Raw genomic sequence first — 21,598 nt, 5'->3', positions numbered from 1 at the left:
TGAGACATTTTGAATAGCAAAGGGAAGGGCTCCTCGCCTGCTCCCTTTGCAACCCCCCTCCCCCCCGATAGCGCCGCACCAGTTCCAGGTGGGAAGTCCTTCTGGATCAGCAGGACCTCCTGCCCGCGGCCATGTTGGCACAAGCTGCTGCAGGGCTGCAGCCCTGGGCTGGACACCTCCCACACGCTGCCACTGCCTTTAGGTCCTGACAGAGGAAAGCAAAAGCTCTCTTTAAGGCTCGAAGTAACAGCCTTTTGTGTCGGGGTGGAAAACACATGCTTGTGAATTAGGATGTGCCTATGCAGCTTGCTATGTTTGGCCATGTGGTACCCCTTTTCAGGTATAATCCACTTAGGACACTCCCATAGGAGTATTTAGGTCTAGAAGACATGGGTGCCCCCCCTGGGATATGGCAGTTTCCAGGGAAAGAAGGAATTAGTTGAAGGCCTGAGCCCTTCAGTGCACAACAGCATCAGTACAACAAACCATTAGGAGCACCATTGCCCTCCTGGTGCCAACAGGAGCTGCCTGCTCACGCTGAGGAGACAGTGGTGAGCTGTGTGGCAACACCTGCCTCTCAGGGATGTCACAAAGCTAAATGTATGTTTGTGAGGTGCCTTCAGACCCTCAGATGGAAACAACCAACCCAGTCACTAAAGTACTGCTGCCATTCTAAGAACATGGTTTAGTGGTGGGCTGGGCAGTGCTGGGGTAATGGTTGGACTTGATGATCTCAAAGGTCTTTTCCAACTGGAATAATTCTCTGATGATTCTCTGATAGAGAGAAGCTTGTGAGGTCCTCTCCAGCAGAGCCACCTGGGGGGCCGCACATCACTTGTCCGTTTGTTTTTTCTAAATAAATATAAGTAAGCTACTCTTGCCGGTATATAAAACCACGTAACACACACACATTCATTAGTAGACAAGGCAAGGGATAGTCTTTGTTGTGTATATCTAAATGTACACATGTATACATCTGTACATGTGCAATTCACTATTCTATTGCAGAGTTACATGAAGTTGGTGTGTGTGGAGGGTACACATGTGTTTTGTTCGCTTGCGTGATTACTGCAGCAAAATCCATGTTAAACAGAGAACTGGAGACTGTGTTTCTCTATATGAAATCCAGCTTGATTGTAGAGCAAACGCCGCTACAGAAAGCGCTGCCAGAGCCCACGTTGCACAACTCCAGACAGCATCTTTCATAAAACAATTATATTTTTTTCTAGATGTAGTGAAAGCCTTGAAAAAGTTTACTTGATGTCTAACCAAGCAATGCTGCATCTTCAAATTTGAAGGAGAGCTCAGAAAGTTAGTTTTTTATTATTCTTCATTTAAGTATTATTTTTTAATTGCAGCGTATTAAACATAAAATCTGGTACAATCTTTAAAAATAAATAGGACCTAACTATAAATGGGCCCTGTTGTGTTTTTATCTTTGACAAGCAAGTAATTGCTTCTCAAATTTATCAGTTTGTTTATGCAAAAACCATTTACCAAGCCTAGCTCAAAAGCATCAATTTCATCATTATCATCTTATTAATTTAGCCAAGCTATAACACAGCTGATTATTCCTGAGTAATATCCTCTGCAGCACATCATGTGTGGCAAAACCATCTGTACAGTACCTATTTAATAAATAAACCCTCGGCTAAATGTCTCTGTTTATTGAGAACTAATGTTTATAGAAAATATAATGGAACTCAATAAATAACTCAGCTTCATCAACCTGCATATGAATCAGTATGAAGAACGCTGACATCATCACCTTTCAAGTACCAGAGAAAGCAAAATTACCCAAAAGAGCTATAGAGTCAATATTAAGGCATTAAAACTGCAATGAAGGCATATTAATGCTTAAAACTTCATTGTTGGCAGTAGAATTGCCACCACGGACATATTTTATAACTCTAAGAATACTTAGGCTTTATGACTGTTTCTTTGTTGAGTGCCTTGCACTTAATGTAGTTTTCCACTTTAAATAAAAAAACCCCTCAAGATCTTAAAAAAAAAAATAAAAAAGGGAAAAAGAAAATTGCTGATTCTGAGCATTCATTTTTAAAATAATGCAAACTGCTGATTCCAATTGTTCGGATGGAGGAAAAGGCAAACTTATTTAACTCCATGCTTCCTGAGCTCCTGGCAGCAGGCACGCAGTGTGCTGAGGTGAAGATCGCTCGGCAGCACTGCACAAAGATTACGGAGCAACCCATGCACAGCTAAAGACGTTATTAATATAATGCCTGGGTTTAGGGGGAAGAAAAATGAATTGAGTCAGCGCAGATACTGGGGCTTTGAGCAACCTGGTGGAGCGGAAGGTGTTCTGGCCTGTGGCAGGGGGGCTGGAACCAGGTGATCTTTAAGGTCCCTTCCAACCCAGGCTGTTCCATGATTCTATGATACTGATCACTGGTTGCTCCTACCTAGGCAGCTCTCCCTAGTTTATTTGTTTTGGTGCTTCACGACTGCTTCTCTGCCACAGATCAGGCATTTAGAACATACCTCTTATCCCATCAGCAAACAATAACAGATTAATTTCTTACAAATCCTTTCCTGGGGCCCTCTGAGAAATACTCTATGTTTATATTTTGTTGCCTTTATTTCTGAGGAACGTCACTCTGCACATGCAATGGAAGCAAGGGCACTGCCTGGCTGCAGGCACTGGGTGTGCAGGCACTGGGTGCCCCCCCCCCCCCCAGCATCGCCTTCTGCAGGTCAACCCGAGACACATGGGTGGCAATTTCATAGGAGATGGCTTTTCCCTTGATGAATGCAAAGTCCCGTGACACGGCATCATTGACACGGTACCCCCAGCTCTTGGCAAGGATCAAGGGCACAGCACACTTTCTAAAACCTTCTCATAATGCTTCCCTGCCTGCGGGCACCTCCAGCCTCCTCTGGGTGCCCTGGTGGGAGAAGGCCGCTCAGAAGGACCAAGTGGAAGATACAGACAACAAATTTCATAGTCCACTCATGAGCACTCATGTGGTGGGAAACACTTAGGGGTGTGACTGTTTTTAACACCATACGTGTTTACATTAAAAATGTTATTTACACAAGTCTTCACTTTCTATGCTGCATAAACTTGCTACATGGATTAAAAACAGTCCGTCATGCTTTCAGGGGAGAGACAAAAAAAGTCTGAGAAATGATTTCCACTGGCTTCTATGCCAGAACAAACTGTGGGTGTTTAGGTGATGTTGGGGTGTGGATCCAGCCTTAAGAGGAAAAGTGTTGACATCAGAGGTTTGGTTTTAGGGGCTGTGCACCCATTCGGTGGGCAGCGTGCTGGGGCGGATGCTGGGGGGCTGCTCACACACAGCCTGCCGTGCCGCTTTGGCTCCGGTGTCCAAAATGGTTTGAAGAAAATAAGAAAAAGTGAATTTTTGTGCTTCTGAGTTAAAAAAATGAAATAAAATAATATTTTAAACTATTAAAATAATATTTAAAAGTCTGCATTTCCAATACTTGCGACATTTTGACCAGCTAACCAGAGAAACACAGAAGCAATAAGCAAGAAATCCCTGAAAACTACAAATGAAAAAACTTGGGAGAGATTTTTCCAAGATTTCTCTGAACGGGAGAAATCCTGGGGGAGTCCCCAGCCGTCCCTCTCAGCCTGTGGGCTGCCGCGGCACCCCAAGGTCCAGCTGCCCCCAGTGCTGGGGCTTGGGTTCAGGGTGGCTGCACCCCTTGGCCCACGGGCAGCAGCAGTCAGGGCCACATCCCTTTCTAAAAGTTGCAGAGAAAGAGTCGCTGCGTTTTGGGGATCAGCTGGATCCCGGCACAAGGGGTGGCTGCTGGGCAGTGGAGACAAACCCCAGCAACCCGGCCAGCCACCCCGTCAGAGCCGGCCTCCTGCAGCACCAAAGCCACCTTTCTGAAGGACTTCCAGGCTGGCAGAGGGCTGGAGCGTCACCGGCCCGAGCACACCGATCTCTGCCAGCACCAGGGCTGATGGAAATGAGCTGGGAGCTGCCCTGCATTCAACCAGCACGTCCGAGCATCTCGGGCACTCGGCAAGTGCCTCAAGTTTTCCCATTCTCCTCAACTTATGTTGCACATATGCAGCTCTTGTTTGCCTTCCTGAATAAAATAGCAGATCCACAGTGCTTCGCCGCCTAATGAAACTGAACATATTTAGAACATATGTGAGCCCGCTCATTGCGAAAAGAACCATTTGTGGTTAACGAAGAAAGTATTCATGGTTTCGCTGCTAATTGCAGGGCAGTCTGCGTTTTCTTTCTGAGAAAAGAAAAAGGTAGTGCCGCAGCCATAAGCACACAATAGAAGTGTGGCGCCTTGTTTTTGCCGAGGTTCGATGCCGTTGGGGATACGCAAATCAATGCACAGGGCAGAGACATGGACAGGGAGAAAGACGCCATCGATAATCTTCATGTGGCTCTACATCAGCTGAAAACCCATATGTTTCTTTTAATTATTACTCACACTGCACACGAAAAGATGGGATTATTTTTCTCGCTCAAAGTCGATGGGAAGTTTGCCATTTATTTTAATCTAGTGGGATCTGCCCCTTTCCGGGGTAGAGGCACGCAGTTCCCAGTGGCCCCGCACAGCAGCACTGCCCAGCACCGCAGCCTCCTGGCTGGGGCTCAGCCGGGGCCCCGGGGCTAGTGGAGCTCCCTTCCCCTCCCGGCCTCCAAGACGGTATTTCTTGGCCTTTAAGGTTCGCTGGGAGCTCAAACTGCTTGCGAGGAATTTTGCGAAGGCAATATATTAGGTGATTGACTGAAAATAAGAGGCATTATTTTTAACCACCGTGTTTCAACCTACTGCCCTGTGGCAGGCATCAATTCTCTGCTAATTTTGAAGTATTGTATCAACACAAATTTTTCTAGCCAATATGATTTTTTATTTTAATTAATTCAAGTGTCTGATTATACCCTACTCTCAAAATTAGCCCTGAACCCTGTCTTCATTTCTAAAGATAAATAACATCATCTTCTTTTAAAAACAGAAAGAAAATGGTGATTAAGGTCTCTTTCGGAAGTATATGCTGCTACATCTACACATGATGAAATGTGAAAAAATCTTTTGTCACCGCCTGTAACAATTTCAGAAATCCATTATAATACATGGCTTGAGAATGTATTAGTAAGTGAACAAACTGTTACCGAACGAGCACAGAACTGGCAAGTCCCAAATGAACCCTAAATGAGAAGCGCGCAAACCATCAAGGCACTTGAATAGACCAGCAGGCATTTCGGCGGAGAAAAATCAGGATCAAAATATGAGATAAACGCTGCAGGGCAGACTGTACAATTTTAAAGGCTTATTCATACGTTATACAGAGCGCCAAGCTGATGTTACAGTCAGTGCTAATGTATCTGCCTGAGTGGGAGGCTGACAATTTAATTCAAAGAAGGAATTTGGGTTTTGAATGAGTTTGCACATGTATGGAGAGCTGCAAGTGCCAAGGGAAATGGCTTTGTTTCTAACGAAGGAGCATTTCAGAGGGCTGAAGTTTTAACAAACTGCATGGATGTACCTGGCTGCTGGCAAGACCCAGGTCACTGCAGGGGAGCAGCCGCACCTTGACAGTCATCCCTGCAGATGCCGGGCTGGGGGAGGAACCAGGGGGCAAGGGCTCAGCGGACAAAACATGCTGTTTACCTTTAGCGTGCTGCACGTTCAAAGGCAAAGCTAACACCAGCGCCCAGGCAACAATTCCTCCGGGCAGCCTTGCTGCGAGGACTGTGAATTTTCACCTGATTTTTGAGGCGGTGGGCTCGTGCAGGCTGCCCATGCTCAGCTCGGGGGGGATTCAACACATGTGCCTTTGGTGGCCGGGCTGGTGCCAGCAGGTGGCATGTCGGTGAGGGGAGGAGAGCTGAGGGGCATGCTGCTTGTGCCCTGGCCAAAGCCCAGCCTCCGGCTCACCTGCCTTGGCTCGGCACGGGCTGCGCCGCACGCCGGGGCTGGGACACTGGCGATGTCATTTCATCTGGTTACGGGAACCCTTTGTCAGAGCCGTTTGATAGAACCATGGAATCATAGAATCAGTTAGGTTGGAAAAGACCTTTAAGATCATCAAGTCCAACTGTTAACCCAGCGCTGCCCAGCCCACCGCTAACCCATGGCCCTAAGCGCTGCATCTATGTGTTTTTTAAACTGCTCCAGGGATGGTGGCTCTGCCACCTTCCTGGGCAGCCTGTTCCAGTGCTTGAAATCCTTATGGCAATGAACGCTTTCCTGAAGGGTGCCTGCACCACTGAAATCGCAGCGGCTGCGGGTGAATAAGCTGTGCAGTTCGTGGTTGGTGGAAAAAAAAAAAAGAGGGAGCAACAGAAATACAAAATTCCGACAAGGTATTAATTGTTGTCTCTAATATTTTATGAAGAGGAAAGATTCCCTTTGCAGTCACCTGGCTGCTTTTAAAAGGTACCCAGATAGGATACATTTCTGATTATGTTCTTCCGCCCGACTGCTCCGACAGTCGTGCATCACTCTATAGACCAAAATCAAGCTAATGCAAATGCCTTCAAATGGGATGCACTTTATTTTACATTTATAAGTAGTGATTTACAGTGCACTATTACTGAGGCTAAGGGCATGCTGTGTAGTAACGCCATGGCAAAAGTACAGCCAGTGTCGAAATAAATGTAGGGCTTGGGCTGGAGGATAAGCGTTGACAAGTCGCTGCTGTGGGGGACCACCTGGCTGAGGGGGACACTGGGCTTTCTACCTCCTGCCCTCGCGTTTCAGAAGGAAACAAAATACCAGGGATGATAACTCACGGCAATGGTGAAGGGAAGTAAGACCACCTGAGTGACACCAGTGTAACAAGCAAGGCTAACAAAGTAGCAGCGCTCCTGCAGCTGAAGGTCTGGCCATCAGCTCGTGCTGCTGGGCTCTGGGCGCACTGTCCCTCGCCCTGGCCGCGGTGGCAGGGAGCCGCGCCACCACTGCGGCGGGCATGCCGAAATAGCCTCAGCAAGGCTATTAAGAAACTAAATTATATCCTTGGTGTCCGCTGGCTTCCAGAGGGCTGGTTTTGTTTACAGGATGGGTAAGTGCCAGTGGACTCAGCACAGCAAGAATAGAAACCCCTGCGTTACCGCGAGGCCGGACAGCAGATGGAAGGAAGGGCACGGGCTGGGCCTGCAACCACAGGCAGCCAAGTGCTGCCCTGGCCTTTGGGGGCAGAGGGGCTCGGCTGGCAGCCCCCCGGCACCCCGGCACAGCGGGCATTTCGGGCACACTGCTCTCCGCGGCCCTGCTGGCACGGCACAGGTCACACAGAGGGCTGTCGGCACGGGCTGCTGCCCGCGGGACGTCAGGCGGGAGACACTCACAGGAAGCTGGCGAGGTCAGGAAGCGGCCCCTGGGCTATTTCAGGTTGGTTATTGCAGGTTATGGCTTTTTCACCCCTCTGTCGTTTGGCTCTAACATGGTCTGAGGGTGAGAGCAGCCAAGGGTGAAGAAGGGCTGCGAGGTTTCTCCGGGGTCAGGCTCATTGGTGGTGGTGGAGCCACCCACAATTTCACCGGGAAGGTGGATAATTATCTACCATCTTGACATCAAACTGAATGGCTGCTCCTGCTGGGGCTGCCTGGAGTGATACACCTTGCTGATGGCTTCCATGGCCACCTCCCAGCAGAGACGTATGGTTTTCCCAGGGCTTCATTAACTCAGCCAGGTCTTTCAGCCCCTACAAGCTTCCCAACTGCTGCGCTCTCAGCTAATGACAGAAGTAATGATGAATTCCCAAGCGTGTGACTTTAGGGCAACAGAGCTGGGGAAGGGGCTGGGGCACAAGGCTGATGGTGGGGCTGGGGGCACTGGGGGGGTTCAGCCTGGAGAGGAGGCAGCTCAGGGGGCCCTGGTCACTCCTTGCAGCTGCCTGACGGGGGCTGTGGGCAGGGGGGGTCGGTCCCTTCTCCCAGGGAACGAGCGACAGGACAAGGGGAAGAGGCCTCAAGCTGTGCTGGGGAGGTTTAAACTGAATATTGGAAAAATTTCTTCACTGAAAGAGTGGTCAAGCGCTGGAACAGGCTGCCCATGGAGGTGGTGGAGTCACCATCCCTGGAGGGGTTTAGAAAACACATAGGTGCAGCGCTTAGGGCCATGGTTTAGTGGTGGGCTGGGCAGCGCTGGGTTAACAGTTGGACTTGATGATCTTGAAGGTCTTTTTTAACCTAAATAATTCTGTGATTCTATGACTGCTGCTCTTCCTTCCAGGCAGCACCCTACCTGTGGCCATCCAGCTGCCCCAGTACCACATCCCGCTCTGCCCTCCCCAGCAAGTTTCAATGGCACATTACCTTGTTTACATTGAGGTAAACAGTTAAAGTATAGAAGCGGTCTGGTCCCCGGAAGGATGCCTGAGAAACTGGAGAAGTAACTGCCCTCTCACACACACATCCTCTTGAAGCGTGTGAAGCTGTTGTCTCCACTCTGCTCACTGCCCTCGCCACCAGGCAGCTATCACGTGGGTTTCCATCATCACCTGTTTAGCTCAGTTTCCCACAGGGCGTTGTATGAAAGGCAATGGATGACATTGCTTTGGAGAAGTCTTTCACTAAATGAGGAAATGGGATCGGTATGATACCAACCACCTTTGGTAAACCCATGCCTCATTTTATGCCATTTACCATTTACCCTTCAATATGATTTCTGAAAAAACATGTTTGCGTTATTCAGGCATGGTGGTTTTGCCCTCTGCCGCCCAGCATGGAGGCTGAGCGCTGCTAAGCATGTGTGCCGCTGCTGCCAGCGCGGATGTGGGGATCGCTGCCTTTGTGCAGTGTCACCCGTTAGCTCTCCCCTCCTGCCTGCAGCACCACTATCTCCAGGGCAATTATTTCAGGGCCATTCCAAAATCATCTTTAATCCTTGGCACGTTGTGCCCTCACTCCCCACCCTCCTTTGTTTTCTTCTTTGTTCTGATAAAGAATTGTTCACGGTTTGTTTTAATTTTCTTTGCAAGGTCTACTGCAGCCACTGAGGAGAAGCTACTCTTGCTCTTTACATGATGCTTCATAAAAAACAATAGCTCTCAAATGCGGAGTGAGCCAAAGAGCTTCTTTCTGCAGTGCTTCAGTAATAATGCACACACCATCCTCTGCAAATAAGAAAATAATGTCAATGCCAGGTTAACTGTTGCTTTAGAAATACAGCATCTCTGTTCCTGGGAGCAGCTGCTCTCTGTTTGATCGGGGAGCACACAGGTTGCTGTGGCAAACCAAATTAAAGTGCGGGGCTGCAGCTTTGCCAGAGAGCTGGGACGGTGTGGAGGGCAGCCCACCTCCGGCCAGCCCCAGCCCGCATGGGGGATCTGCCACCAGCTGCCTCTGTGGCGGCGGGGCCGGCGGGGCGGCGGGCAGCCCCCAGCCAGGGTGCCCAACAGCCTGGTGCTGCTGCGCTGCGGAGGGGGCGTCACAGCTCGCCCGCAACTGTCCCCTTGGTTCTGCCCCATTGGCAAAACTGCACATTTCCATGGAAAACAACAGGCTCCTCCGCTTGCCAAGAGCAGAAATCATTCCTATTGAAAGGCACTTGATGGGAACGTAAATAAATATACATTGAAACCGAAACACTGGAGAAGGTTAATTTCTGAAATCTGTAAATCAGATGTCAGATCAGATTTGTGAAGTCGCGAAGAACATAAACAAGTAGATGAGAAGACTGTGATTAATGAAAATCAATTAACTATGTAAGAGGGACTTTTGCAAGCTGAAAGATAAACCCCGGGGAGCAGAGCTCTGCCAGGGTGCTCTTGGTGGGGCAGCCAGGTGGGAAGCGAGGGAGGCTGGGGGCCGGGCCCACTCTTGCCCATCCCTCTGCGGATGGAGGAGCCGCACTGGCTGCTGTGCCAGGGACCTGCCAGGCTCATGTCCTGCCCCGAGGGGACCTCTGACTGTGGGGCATGTGCCTGACGCCTGGCTCCGGGGTCCCCTTCTAGCCCCCCCCTTCCCCAGCATCAGCTGCTCACCAACAGCTCTTCTCCCCATCCTCAGCCCCAGCTCACACCGGAGCAGCACAGCTGTGGCCACAGAGAAATGAAGCGTCCCTCAATGCAGGATTGTGCTTAAAAAACACAATCTAAACCTCTAACCCTTAAAAAGAAATTTTAAAGAAATCTCCCTGAGCATGCCCTCGGCACAGGTATCTCCATTCCCCTGTGGCCAGTGCTTTGGTGCAACATAGAGCGGCGTCGGGGCTGCCCCCCGTGCTAGCTCCCTGGTGCAGCACATGGGGCTCGCCTGGCTGGTGCTGCAGGAGCCCCCCCCCCCCCCCGCCCCAGCACGGGCCCTGGGCTGACCCCGCTGGGACGTGGCACAGCTTGGCCACACTGCACCCGCTGGCTGGGGCAAGAGCTGTGCCTCACTGCAACTGGGTTTCCCCCATCCTGCAGCTATAATCAGATTTCACAGTCTTAATATGTTGAATTAAACACCTACCTCTGGGAGGGGAGGAAAACAGCCTGCTGTATTTTTTTCCCCTCCGCAAGTAAGCAATTTGCTGCATGCTGTAATTTGTCTGCGTGCTGTCCTTTTTTTGGGACACATGTAATTTTGCTTTGATGAATGACACATATTAGTGATAGCCTTCCTTGCTGGCCAGGCCAGGGAAGGAGGCACTGACAGCCCGCGGGACACTTACAAAGAAACTTTGTCAGCAGCCGCAGGAGTGGCGGCCTTTCCAAAGAAAACAAGCCAGGAGAAGGGGGTTACGGAGGGACCGTGCCGGTGGCAGGTTAACAGCAATGCTTTGCGGATGGGGAAACCTGTCGGGAGTAGAACCCGGGCACATCTTGATTTTGATGGCATTTACCCCAGGTCCCCGTTTTTATGCCAAAGACAAGGGAGGGCAGCAGGGAGGTGCGGGGGAAATGGTGGTCTCGGCAGAGGCAGGGTTCTGCTGGGGAGGGGGGTGTCGGCGGGGGGGCTGGTGCTGCCTGCCCCATAAGGGCTGCCATACGGGTGGCAAATAAACCACTTGCCATTTCTTTTCTAATAGGGGCCAGCTGATGGGTGGCAAGAGACAGAAGTGGCGGTTTGCGGCACAGCCTGCCAGCGAATTCGTGACTCCCATCCAAGCACCAGAAAAGCGACTGGCAGTAGGGGAAAGACCTTATGGCACGCAACAATATTTGGAAAACTTTTTTTTTTTTTCCAAACCCTGGGGAAGAGAAGACTAAACATGCAGGTTTTCCGTTAATAAGCCCTGTTCGACAATGAGCCTTGGCTCTCCTGACACCAGTGCACTGCACGGGGTGGCCTTTCCTCACTGAAACTGAGACCAGGGGCTCGGACGCTGAAGCAGGAATTGAGGGCAGGTAGCCCTCGGTGCTGTTGGGAGAGTAGTGCTGCCTCCCTGGTTGTATGCTTTCCTCTCTGCATTTCAAACTTTTGCTCTGTAATTAATGGAGTTAAGGTATAAACAATGCGTTGGTGTTGCCCGAGCACGGGTCCTGTGCACGCCAGGAACCGGGGAGGGATTCCTGCACCCGTGGGAGGCTTTGCTCCCACTCTCCCTGCAACCAGAGCAGGGTTTTGGGGCAGCATGGCCCCTGGGCTGAAGGAAAGAGGCTCTCCCTAAGCACGACGAGGGACACAAGTATGAGCAATTGCTTCCCAAGCAGAGACAATCAGCTGCCTCTGGTGCTCAGTTTTACGAAAGGCGGCTCCGCTCCCTCCCACACAGGCACTGCCGTGGCTGCCGCTTCCTGAGAGCCTCTCACGCCATGATTGTCAGCGCTGGAGAGCACTTAACCTCCCATCGACAAAGCTAGCGTGGATCCAGGTGGGCTCTTCAGCAAGGGTCACCCGTCCCCCAGTTCACGCAGTTGCCACCACATAGCACAAATCACTATGTTACAAACCTACTGCAGCCTTCATTTAATTGGTAAACCCAAAGATACCAAATTGAAGGTACCGTGCTTTCTTTGCTCCATCACTTAATTTTGCAAAAGCAACTCTCACAAAGATAGAGGCAAATAAACATTTTAAAAGTCAAAATACAAACTAGGTTACTGGCTTGTGGGAAGGTTTTGCTGTCTGAAGGCAGGGACTCGACCTGACTTGCTAAGTGGCTCCTGCTGGAAGGCGAGCCTGCAGGTCAGGTCAGTCCTGCTGCCAGCGCGTTTCTGAAAACCCACACTCTCGCCATGGTCTCCTTCCCTTTGATGTGGGGATCATCAGTTTCCAAGCTGGTAACTAGACCCGTGCAATTCCCTGTATGGCACATGGGCTGCTCCTACAGCTGGGAATGGCTGGATTGGCCCACTGGGCACAGCCCACCCCAAAAACATGTTCTGCCATGTGCAGCTTGGTCTGTGCTGGGGTAACTGGGGATCCAGCTGCTAGACCAGGCTCAGCGGGGCCATGGACCAAGCGTTTTGGGTGCAGAGCAGCAGGGGAATGTGAGATGAAGGCAGAGCTGAAGACAAAACCCCACTGGACCAGCTGGATGTGGCCCCACCTGCATCGCTGTGTGAGAGATGGGAGGGCATGGCCAGTGCCGTAGGGTGTCAGGACCCAGAGCTTTCTGGAGTGATGGGTGGTTTGGGAGGCTTGAGTCTGTGGTGCTTTATGAAGTCCCTTGGGGACTAGACCCACTGTCCCAGGGCACAGGTGGCACGCACTGGGGCATCACAGGGGGGACGGTGCCAGGGAACCTGGGCAGTGCATAAACAACATCCCCCCCTTCAGCTTGAGGGAAAATGTGAGCTGCAAAACAGCTGGGGAAAGCTATCCCAAAGCACACATGGTTTTTATCTGCCCGAGTGTTCAGGAGGAGGTGTCTGCTCCGCAAACGGGCGTCTGTGTGGGGACGCGCGCCCTTGCGTGGCTGCCGCAGCCTGGGGACAAGGACCGGCCACCACCGAGGAGGGCATGGGACAGCCTGTGCAGCAGATGCCTGCCCCAAAACGTGCTGGCGATGCACCTGGCCGTGACCAGGGGGAGCAGGAATTGGGAAGGGGCTAGCCCCAAAAGCCAGGGGTGCTGCTGAGGGCAGCATGGCAGCAGCTCCTGGGGCCAGGGGAGCCTTTACAGCTGCAAGCACTTTGGGGCAGATGAGAAATGCCGCTGTGATTTTTTAGCAGTGTCTTGGCAGCATCTGTGGCTGAAACAGGGACAAGGGGCTTCTCGGGTGGGACCCGGGCAAAGGCCTCAGAAGAGGAGAGATCTGATGACCCAAAGTGTTTACAATACCAACGACATGTAGAACTGCTAGCATTCAACAAATCTGGTTGATATCATTCCTGCCCCCTCAGGCAAGAAGAAAACCAGCTTTAAGACAGGACCCCTCTACGCAGCCAAACATAACACCAGTTCCTGTGCAAAGCTTCGCAGGAAAATATTAAAACATCCTGTTGTTTCCCCAGTCTGCTGCAAGCCCCCTCCCCGGACCAGCCCATTGTGCCCCACCAGTGCCGGGCACCGCAAGCAGCACAAACACGTCCGTTAGCCCAGCACTTCCTCAACCTCATCATTTTCCAGCAAAGCTCAGCCTGCCATTTTGTCCTCATTTCTTGTTCACGTGTGGATACTTCACCACAGCACCTCTTGGACACTTCTGTGGAAAAATTCTGATTTTAAAATATTTCAAGTTTCACTTGGAAAAATTCCATCCACACCAGTAAATATGTGCTGGAACTCAGCGAGTTCAGGTTTTTTCCAGTTGCTGTGCACAAGACCTGCAGTATGAGACAAGCCGAGGGCAGGAGATTTAGCTGGTTGAAAATCAACCATATCTGTAGGAGAAGATCTAACTAGGCTGGTGACATAGACCAGCACGCTACAAATGCTCATATGCTTTGATTTCTTTGTATCACCAGGGCCTCCGAGCAAAACCAGGTCCTTCCTGCACCTGAGGACAGAAGTGCCAGAGGACCACCACGGCGTGGAGGTGGCACTGGGCCGGTGGTGCAGAGCTGTGGGCAGGCACAGAGCTGTGCCGATGGCACCATGCTGCAGCAAGGACCAATGGCCAGAGCAGCAGGTAAATCCCAGGTTGCCTACCCTCTCCATCCATTTCCCTCTGGACAAAAGGGTTGGGGCGAAGAGCAGAGATGCTAGCGGGCTAGGCTCGTGCCCAGGTGCTCGGCCCCCCTGGTGGGGCACCGGTGCCCAGTGGGCAGGGGCTGCCTCCTTCCTCCTGCTTTCCTGGTGTTTGGCAGTGCAGGTCACCAGAAACATGCCAAGGCACTCTGCACGCCTACCCTCTGCAGCACAGGGGGAAAACAATTTATCTCAGCACTGCACTTAGGTATTTGCTGCCAGCTTGCCTGGCTGGTCGCCTCCAAGAGCAGAGCTGGAGGGACAGCAGCCTGTGGGGCATTGTGGTCGGCTTTTGTCAATGGCAAGAAGTGCTTCGAGTCAGTGGAAACATAAACACAATGCTTATGTTTCCATTGCACTGGATGAGAAAGCTGGAGAAGCCCCACATTATTCCCAAGCCCCTAAAACATCTCCCTGGATAACACAATTGTATTTAAGAATGAGAAAGAGAGGGCAAAGATTATTTTGAAGAGCAAAATTAATAGACCCTTCACCTCTCACCTAGGGAAAACTTTCAAGGCTTCCAAGGATAAAGAAAAGGACCCAAGGACCCAAACCACCTGCAATCTGCTGAAGGCACCGCTCTGCCGACTCTGGAGACCTTGAAGTGAATATGTAGAGCACAACACCACCAGTGAGGGATGCAGAATCCTTTTGCAAAACACTGAGGTACCATTGATCACCAAGACAATGCCTGGAAAAGCTTCACAGCAGGTGGGAAATAATCGAGAGGGACTGAGGGGTCTGTCCCTCCCAGCCTGTGGGGCTGGAGTGGGGCCAGGGGCTTCCCTACGGCTTTGGCTCCTGGGCTTATCGGCAAGGAGCTGGGGACAAGCCGAAATAGGTGGAGGGCAGACAGCAGCCATGTGTAGCACAGAGCAGCTGCCTGCCATCCTCACAGCCGAGAGGGAGGAGAGCAGCTGAGGCATCAGAGGGAGGAAGACAGCTTCAAAGCTGTAGAGAGCTCATCAGGTAGACTGGATAACCCCAGCCAAACGCTCCTGGTGGGTCTGCATAATGTAAACCTGTAGGAAGATGGCTGGGAAGCTCAGGGTTAATCCTCAGAGCCTCTAAAAAAAGAGAGTAAAGAAGAGGTGTCGGTGAGGGAGCTTCAGGAAAAAAGGGTTTGTCCCAAGAGGAAGGAGGGAGTGTCAAAAAGGAACCGACAGACTTTCTAAGTTTGAAGGAAATAGCATCCCTAAAAGTGGAGGGGCATGTGCATAGGTAGTGCTAAAATGATTCCGCTTTTTATGACTAGTTAGTTGGTGATGTTTAAATATCACCCTGGTACTGGTTTGCCATCCCAACAAGCTGTCCCAGAGATGTTTCTGAACAGATGAACTGTCAGAGACCATCATGTAGGCAAGACAACCAAAGCTACTCCTGCCTCCACTGCCCCGCAGCACGCCTGCACGCCTGGGTGCCTACACCAAGCTCTCCAAGGCTCTGAAGCCAAAAGCTCTCCATCTCCAACCTTCATACAGGTGATTTCTAGCACACCCAGGCTGTGGGCTCTCAAAGCTGCTCATTTTACCCTAAATTCATTCCCACTGACCTCGATGGGCATTTGACTAGGCAGCACTAAACAGCACCATTGCGCCAGCCTCGGGACTCCCACAGCTCATTGCCAAATGCTTTCAGGTACGTCTCAGATATTCAGAGTCACTCAAACCCAACTAGAGCTCCTCAGCAGGTATCGCTGGATTAATCTTCCCTTATGTGAAATTTGGCCCTTGGACCAAACTCTGCAGACTGGAAAAACCTCAAGGGGCAAGTACATGGCTGCAAAACACGATGATGAGCTTGCTGATATGCACAGCGAGGCTGAGAGGAAGGCAAGGCGAAGTAAAGTGAGAGAAAATAAAAATAAAATGAAGATGGGAGCAGGCTTATTTCCCTCGCTCAGTGCATTTTGGGATATTTTTTTTTTCTTCATGAAATAAATGACTTTTGGAATAAAAGAAGTGCAACAGCAGTTCAGCAGAGCTCTGTCAGTTACATGGATCTCGTACAAGGATGCTGAGCAGGGCACGGAGCTGCAGGGCGCTGGCTGACAGCTCCGCACACGGTGCAGCACATGGCATGCCCCCGCCTCGGCTGGCACGGGCGATGCCTTGCTGCATCTGCAAGAGTGGCCCTGGGCCCTGCCTCGGTCAGCTCCTGGTGCCTGCCCGTGCTGGCTGCAAGGGGCACGTGGTATCCGTATGGATACAGACATAAACTATGGGAACTGCTGCGTTTGGGTCCGTGGCATCATCATGAAAGCTTCCTGTTTCCTCTAGCTTGTCACATAAAAATGCTTCTCTGAGTTTCTCCCGTTGAGCCCCTTGCATGTGTGAGTCCAGCTGGGTCGAAACCCCTAAAAAAAGGTAGGAGTTGCCCTGCAATGGAGCGGAGAACAACCCCAGGAGGTCGTCTAGGGTTGGCGGCTGCACAGAGGCTTTTTTTATTTGGAGTGGAAGATGTGAGAGGCAAAGCTGTGGCTCGGAGGACGACGCCGTGGGGCGTTAGCCGAAAGCTTACGCTTTTTAGGGCAAATGAAAATACAGTAGAATGCAAAAGCTTGAAGCCAGTGGAAAGCATCCCTCTAATTCCAGTGGTCTACGAACCAGTCACATGTAGATTCGCCTGAAAAGATGTTTTATTTTATAGCACTGCATAACAGAATCGCTTGCAGCAAGCCCTTGATGGCAATGGACCTTGAGGTTTTATGGGACAATGGCATTTCAGCTTAAGAAACGGAGTGCAAAGATCACCGTCGAGAGTGGGTTTGACAGACACCATTTCACTAAACTAATTAGAAAAAGGAAGAATGCGGGAGAATGACAGCTGCCTCTTAAGATAATAGGAAACCTGTCTCTTTAAATGTGCTGGGGTTTTTCAGTGCAGACCAGGCAGGGCTATAATCAGAGCAGCAGCGGGTCGGATTTAGGTTCAGTACAGTATATAATTCTGTTGCAAGGTCCATCCAAGAATACTTTGGCAAGCTCAAATATATTGAAATTGCCTTGGCTAGTGGCTTGCAAAATGGCTGTGGAAAGTCAAGATAATTAGAGCATTGTGGAGAGGAGAGACAGCAAAATAAAGGGTGGAAGACAAAAAAAGGCAAACCAATAAAAAAAGAATTACAGGCACGAAGAAAGTTTCAGAACAGAATAATTGAAGGAGAAGGGCTTACCCACCAGATCTGAGCCGTGTCATTTGTACAAGAGGAAAAGGACAAGCACAAGTAAAAAAAGACCAATCTCCAATGAGATTAATAAATGGATTTAAAAGCATCAAGAAGACACAGCGGGGAGTTACATAGGGTTTCTGAGTGGATTTAAGTTAGAAATCAACAAGGAAGCATGAGAGAAGAAAGTCTCTACTTTTGGAAGTAACATTTTGAGTTGATCCTTGGCGTTTGGCCTGACTGGGAGTAGGACAAGCCAAGTAATAAAAAAAATCAGTTACATAAACTGAGAAACCTTCGGCTGGAGCAGCAGCACCTTAGTCACCGTTAGCAAGCCTGAGCCCTGTGCAGCCAGGTGCTTGAATCCACGCCCAAACACATGCATGGCGCAGACCCACCAACCCCTACAATTACACTCTTACAAGCCCTGCCTAGTACCACATCCCTCGTTACTGGAAACCTGAGATGACCGTATGTTGTAAAACACCCAGGCCAACAGGAATTTTGCCAGCAACTACAATGGGATGAGTTCTGCAGGCATCTATCTTATAAAAAATAGACGCCGTGCTAAAACTGGTGCAGTGACGACACCCTCCCGGTGTTCCCCAGCTCCGGAGTCGCTCGTCCCCCTGTACAAAAGCAGAGCTTGCATCCTCACTGTGCTCCTGTACACAGCGGGCTCGCCCGCAGCTCTGGGACGCGACTGCCATTCACACTGCAGTTCTGAAATCCCGATTTCTGCTTGATATTATTTTTGTGATAAAATATCCAACAAAATGTGTTTGCATAAGAGTTTGGGTCTACACAAACACGGTAACAGAGACATTTCTCTCCTGCACAAGCAGAACTATGCTTCTACGTGTTACTTACGCACGCATACACAATTCATAGGTATTCTTAACTATAAACACATAGATGTATGTATAACCATCATCGTGCAGTTCTGTTTCCCACAGAGGAAACCACTTTTACGACTAACAAGCGACTCATCATCCATGGCGTGGCGACCACTTACACAGCAGGAACGATGAAGCGTTTTTGAGCCCATGACTGTGCCCGGCTCCGCGAGCCAGGGGTGGCGCTGGGGCTGCGGGAGCGGGTGGTGTTTCCAGCTCACCCCACATCCCTGCAGCCCCGAGCAGGGAGGGCTGCCCACGAGCTGCCCATCGTCTGATGGGCACAGCTTCTTGTCCCCTGTGATCTGCCACCAACATGTTCCCTTCTCTGTGCTCCTACTGGGTGACCGGTGCATTTTTTTTAGGGCTTGTGGGCCTGACCCTTGGCTGTTGTAAGCTGACACAGCTGAACTGGGATGGAGCAGCATCCCTACCACATCGCAGGCAAACTTGGTGCCTTGCAGGTTGGTTTTGCTCGCTGGCTGACACAGATATTGCAGAGGGGGATGTCTCCATGTTCCTCCTTATGTCAGCCTCCCTGACAACTGGCACCACTGCCACAAGAGTTTTATTTACTAGTATTAACCTTCACAGTAGGAAGAGGAAAAAAAAAAAAAAGGAGGATTTATAAAAAAAATTGCAAGTCCGGACAGACAGTGTTCATTCACAATTGCAGCAGGCAGAGTGCATTTCTGCAGGTAGGGCCCTCTCATGCCTCCGGATCCAGGAAAGCTGCTTGTTTGCAAAGGTTCACTAACTTTTATTTCAAACTTGGCATTACAAACTTCCCTCTAAATCAGGCTGTGCTTGCGGGGGGTGGGGGTGGGGGCAGGGGGGGCAGGCTGTGAGATCAGGCAGGCCGATGGTCCCTCCAGCTTGGAGATTTCTCCCTTCCTCTAGCCTTACTCTCATTTTCTGCCCCAAAAGGAGGAGACCAGCAAAGCAATGAACTTCTCCCCAGGCTGGCACCCCATGCAGACGTCTGACTGTGCACGTGGCAGCACAGTGCTACTTTAGACGAGAGCAACCTGTGTTCAGTGGCAGGGCGCAGCTAGCCTGAGCTGTGAAAATCGTCACCGAAGGCAGCACAAACCACTTCCAGTAAACATCCTCTGGGTATAGCTGGGGAACTCACAGGCCATAGCCCTCCCTGCCCTGGACAGCAATTTGCAACGCAGCTAATCCTGCCTCCAGATGCACATTCCAGCCAGCAGTGGAGCAGAGCCCAGCCATGCCAGGGCGAGGGGTGCAGAGCTGCTGCACAGTCCCCGCTGCCCGCAGCCCCTGCCGTTACAGAAACAACCTCTGCCAAACGGACACCGCATCTACAGCAGCGGCAGCCACAGCTCAGGCTGTCCCATGGCTGTTTCATCTCACAAGCTGTACAGACACAGGAACACGGAAAAATGTTTCTCACTTCCAACCACGTCCCGAAAGCTTAACATGTTAGCAGGGAGCGCGATGAAAATTTAATTGGGCAGCTGCACCCCGCGGGCATTGCAAGGACTTGTCCCAGTCCTGCAGCCTCCCCCTGTCCACACCAGCAGGTCCAGGTCCTGCAATGAAGCATTTTAATGTACAACATGCAAAAAATACTACCTGGAAACGCCTGGACGTGCAACTCCTGACACCACGAGCATCAGCCCCGCTCTCTTTTCATCCTCGTAGATGTGCTTTGTTATTAACTTTTCATGTGACAACTGTTTGTGCATTAAAAGTGCTTCACAAAACATAAATATTGGAAGCGAGGACTTCTAACAGCCTGTATTAGCAGGTCCAGCCTTTTAAATGCTGGTGACTAGGAAACTGGAACGCAAGTCAGAGGTCTGTTCTGACCATCCTTCCCTAGTTTTCTGTTCTTCAATTAAACCATGGCTTTTAGCTATTCGTTTTTATCAGTATTATATAAAACTAGGACAGAGTAAATGAAAATTTATAATTTATAAACAATCTGGGAAAAAAAAAATCACTGAATTATTTATGGCACTTTTGAAATATGTGTTTGTTACTTGTACAAAAATTAGTTGTTAGGTCTTAATCACAGCAGTGCCACAAATATGTTGGAAATTAGGACTCACAAACCTGCTTGTCTGGAAAGCAAAAAAACCCTGTAACTCTACCTACAGTTGGAAAACCCAAACCAAACTGATTCTGAATGGTCTAGTTAAACAAGTGCCAATTATTGAATAATTCTCTGACCTAAACAGAAAGTTATTGTATATGGAAAGATTTTTTTTCTTTTCTTCCTGGAGAGTGCTTTATACCAGATGCCCTTTTAAATTGTTTTGAATTCTCTGTAGGCAGTAGATAACTAAACCTACAGAATGTAGTAATGGCAAAAAGGAAGCAATCAAGTTGGCCACTTCTAGTTAAGAGTCATGGAAAAGGCATCTGTTCTATATGAATTGCAGACTATAGGAACTTTGACAGTTCATAGACCAGACTTAATTTATTAAACTAAGTTTCTAATATAAACAGTAATTCGTTTCAGGCACTGACACTGAAGGTCTGGATTATGTGAATAAAACATAAAGACCTCCGCTGGCCTCCTGAAAAAAGGTAGTTTTGCTGCATAGGAAGAAAATAACCAAGTGTGCCTTAGCAGCCGGCGTCAGCGCTGAGGCCATGCCCCGTGTGCCCCAAGCGAGGGTATCGCTGGCGGCGCGGCTGGCTGGCATTCCTGCCCACGGCCTGTCACCCAGCTGCCGAGGATCCTGGAGATTACCTTGGGGTAAAAGATATGGGGATCTCAGCAAAACTGCAGTTTGAAGTCTTTGGAGAGACGCTCATTTGCAAACAAAGCAATGTCTAATGGCATGAATGTGGGAGAAAAAGGCCGAGAGAAGAGCGCCTCGATGCCACGCGCCTGCTGCCTCTCCAGGGAGGCTGTTACCCCAGACTAAGCCAGGGCACCGGCTTGTCAGGGACCCACACGCCCAGCCACCCACGCCAGCAGGATAGGGGACAGCCTCTTATGGGGCATGGTGCCCACTGGTGCCTGCGCTGTACATAGACACACGCACACAAAAATACCTTCTCAATGGCAGTTCAGTGTATCTGCTGATGCATTCAGCAAATACTGCTACGGAGCACCCGGACAAAATGAAGTACTCAAAGCATGATTTATGGGAGACCCTTGCTTTGTTTGCCCAGCTCCGGCTTCATCCAGGTCCGGGAGAAGCACAGATCAGGGGGTCTCAGGGCCGGATGTCAGCAAATGTTTATCTTCAAGCACTTTAGTAATTCAGGTGAATACAGTAGGACTATTTCACTGCTTAAAATTAGGCAGGTACCTAAACAATTTCCTGGATCAAGTTCACATTCAGCTCAGGTTTCCAGCACGGGGTTTGCTGTAGCTTTGACCAAAAGTTTGATCATAGCTCAGAAATCACACACAACTATTTCCTTATGTCATCAGCCCTCAGCAAAGACCAAGTATGGAAAACCTCAGTTCGGGTTTTTTCCCCACCAAAAAAGTTACGGAAAGGAGTGACGAGGTG

General features: G+C 50.1%; 1 long non-coding RNA gene across 2 annotated transcripts in view; it reads left to right on the top strand.

Annotated features, from left to right (window-relative positions):
• The window catches only part of LOC114010363 (uncharacterized), a 50,004-nt gene extending 33,999 nt beyond the window's left edge, over positions 1 to 16,005 (top strand). Inside the window, exons 5-8 of one of the 2 annotated variants that reach the window (XR_008748553.1) lie at positions 8,203 to 8,361; positions 10,984 to 11,769; positions 13,808 to 13,971; positions 14,536 to 16,005. This is a non-coding gene — a long non-coding RNA (uncharacterized LOC114010363). The remainder of the gene's footprint in view (positions 1 to 8,202; positions 8,362 to 10,983; positions 11,770 to 13,807; positions 13,972 to 14,535) is intronic. The other variant, XR_008748552.1, reaches the window with a different exon arrangement.
• Positions 16,006 to 21,598: the final 5,593 nt, after the last annotated feature.

Source organism: Falco peregrinus, chromosome 8 (genome assembly GCF_023634155.1).
Source record: "Falco peregrinus isolate bFalPer1 chromosome 8, bFalPer1.pri, whole genome shotgun sequence".
In the NCBI taxonomy this organism is placed as follows: domain Eukaryota; kingdom Metazoa; phylum Chordata; class Aves; order Falconiformes; family Falconidae; genus Falco; species Falco peregrinus.
Note: the sequence above shows the minus strand (reverse complement) of the source record. Positions and strands in the feature narration are given on the sequence as shown.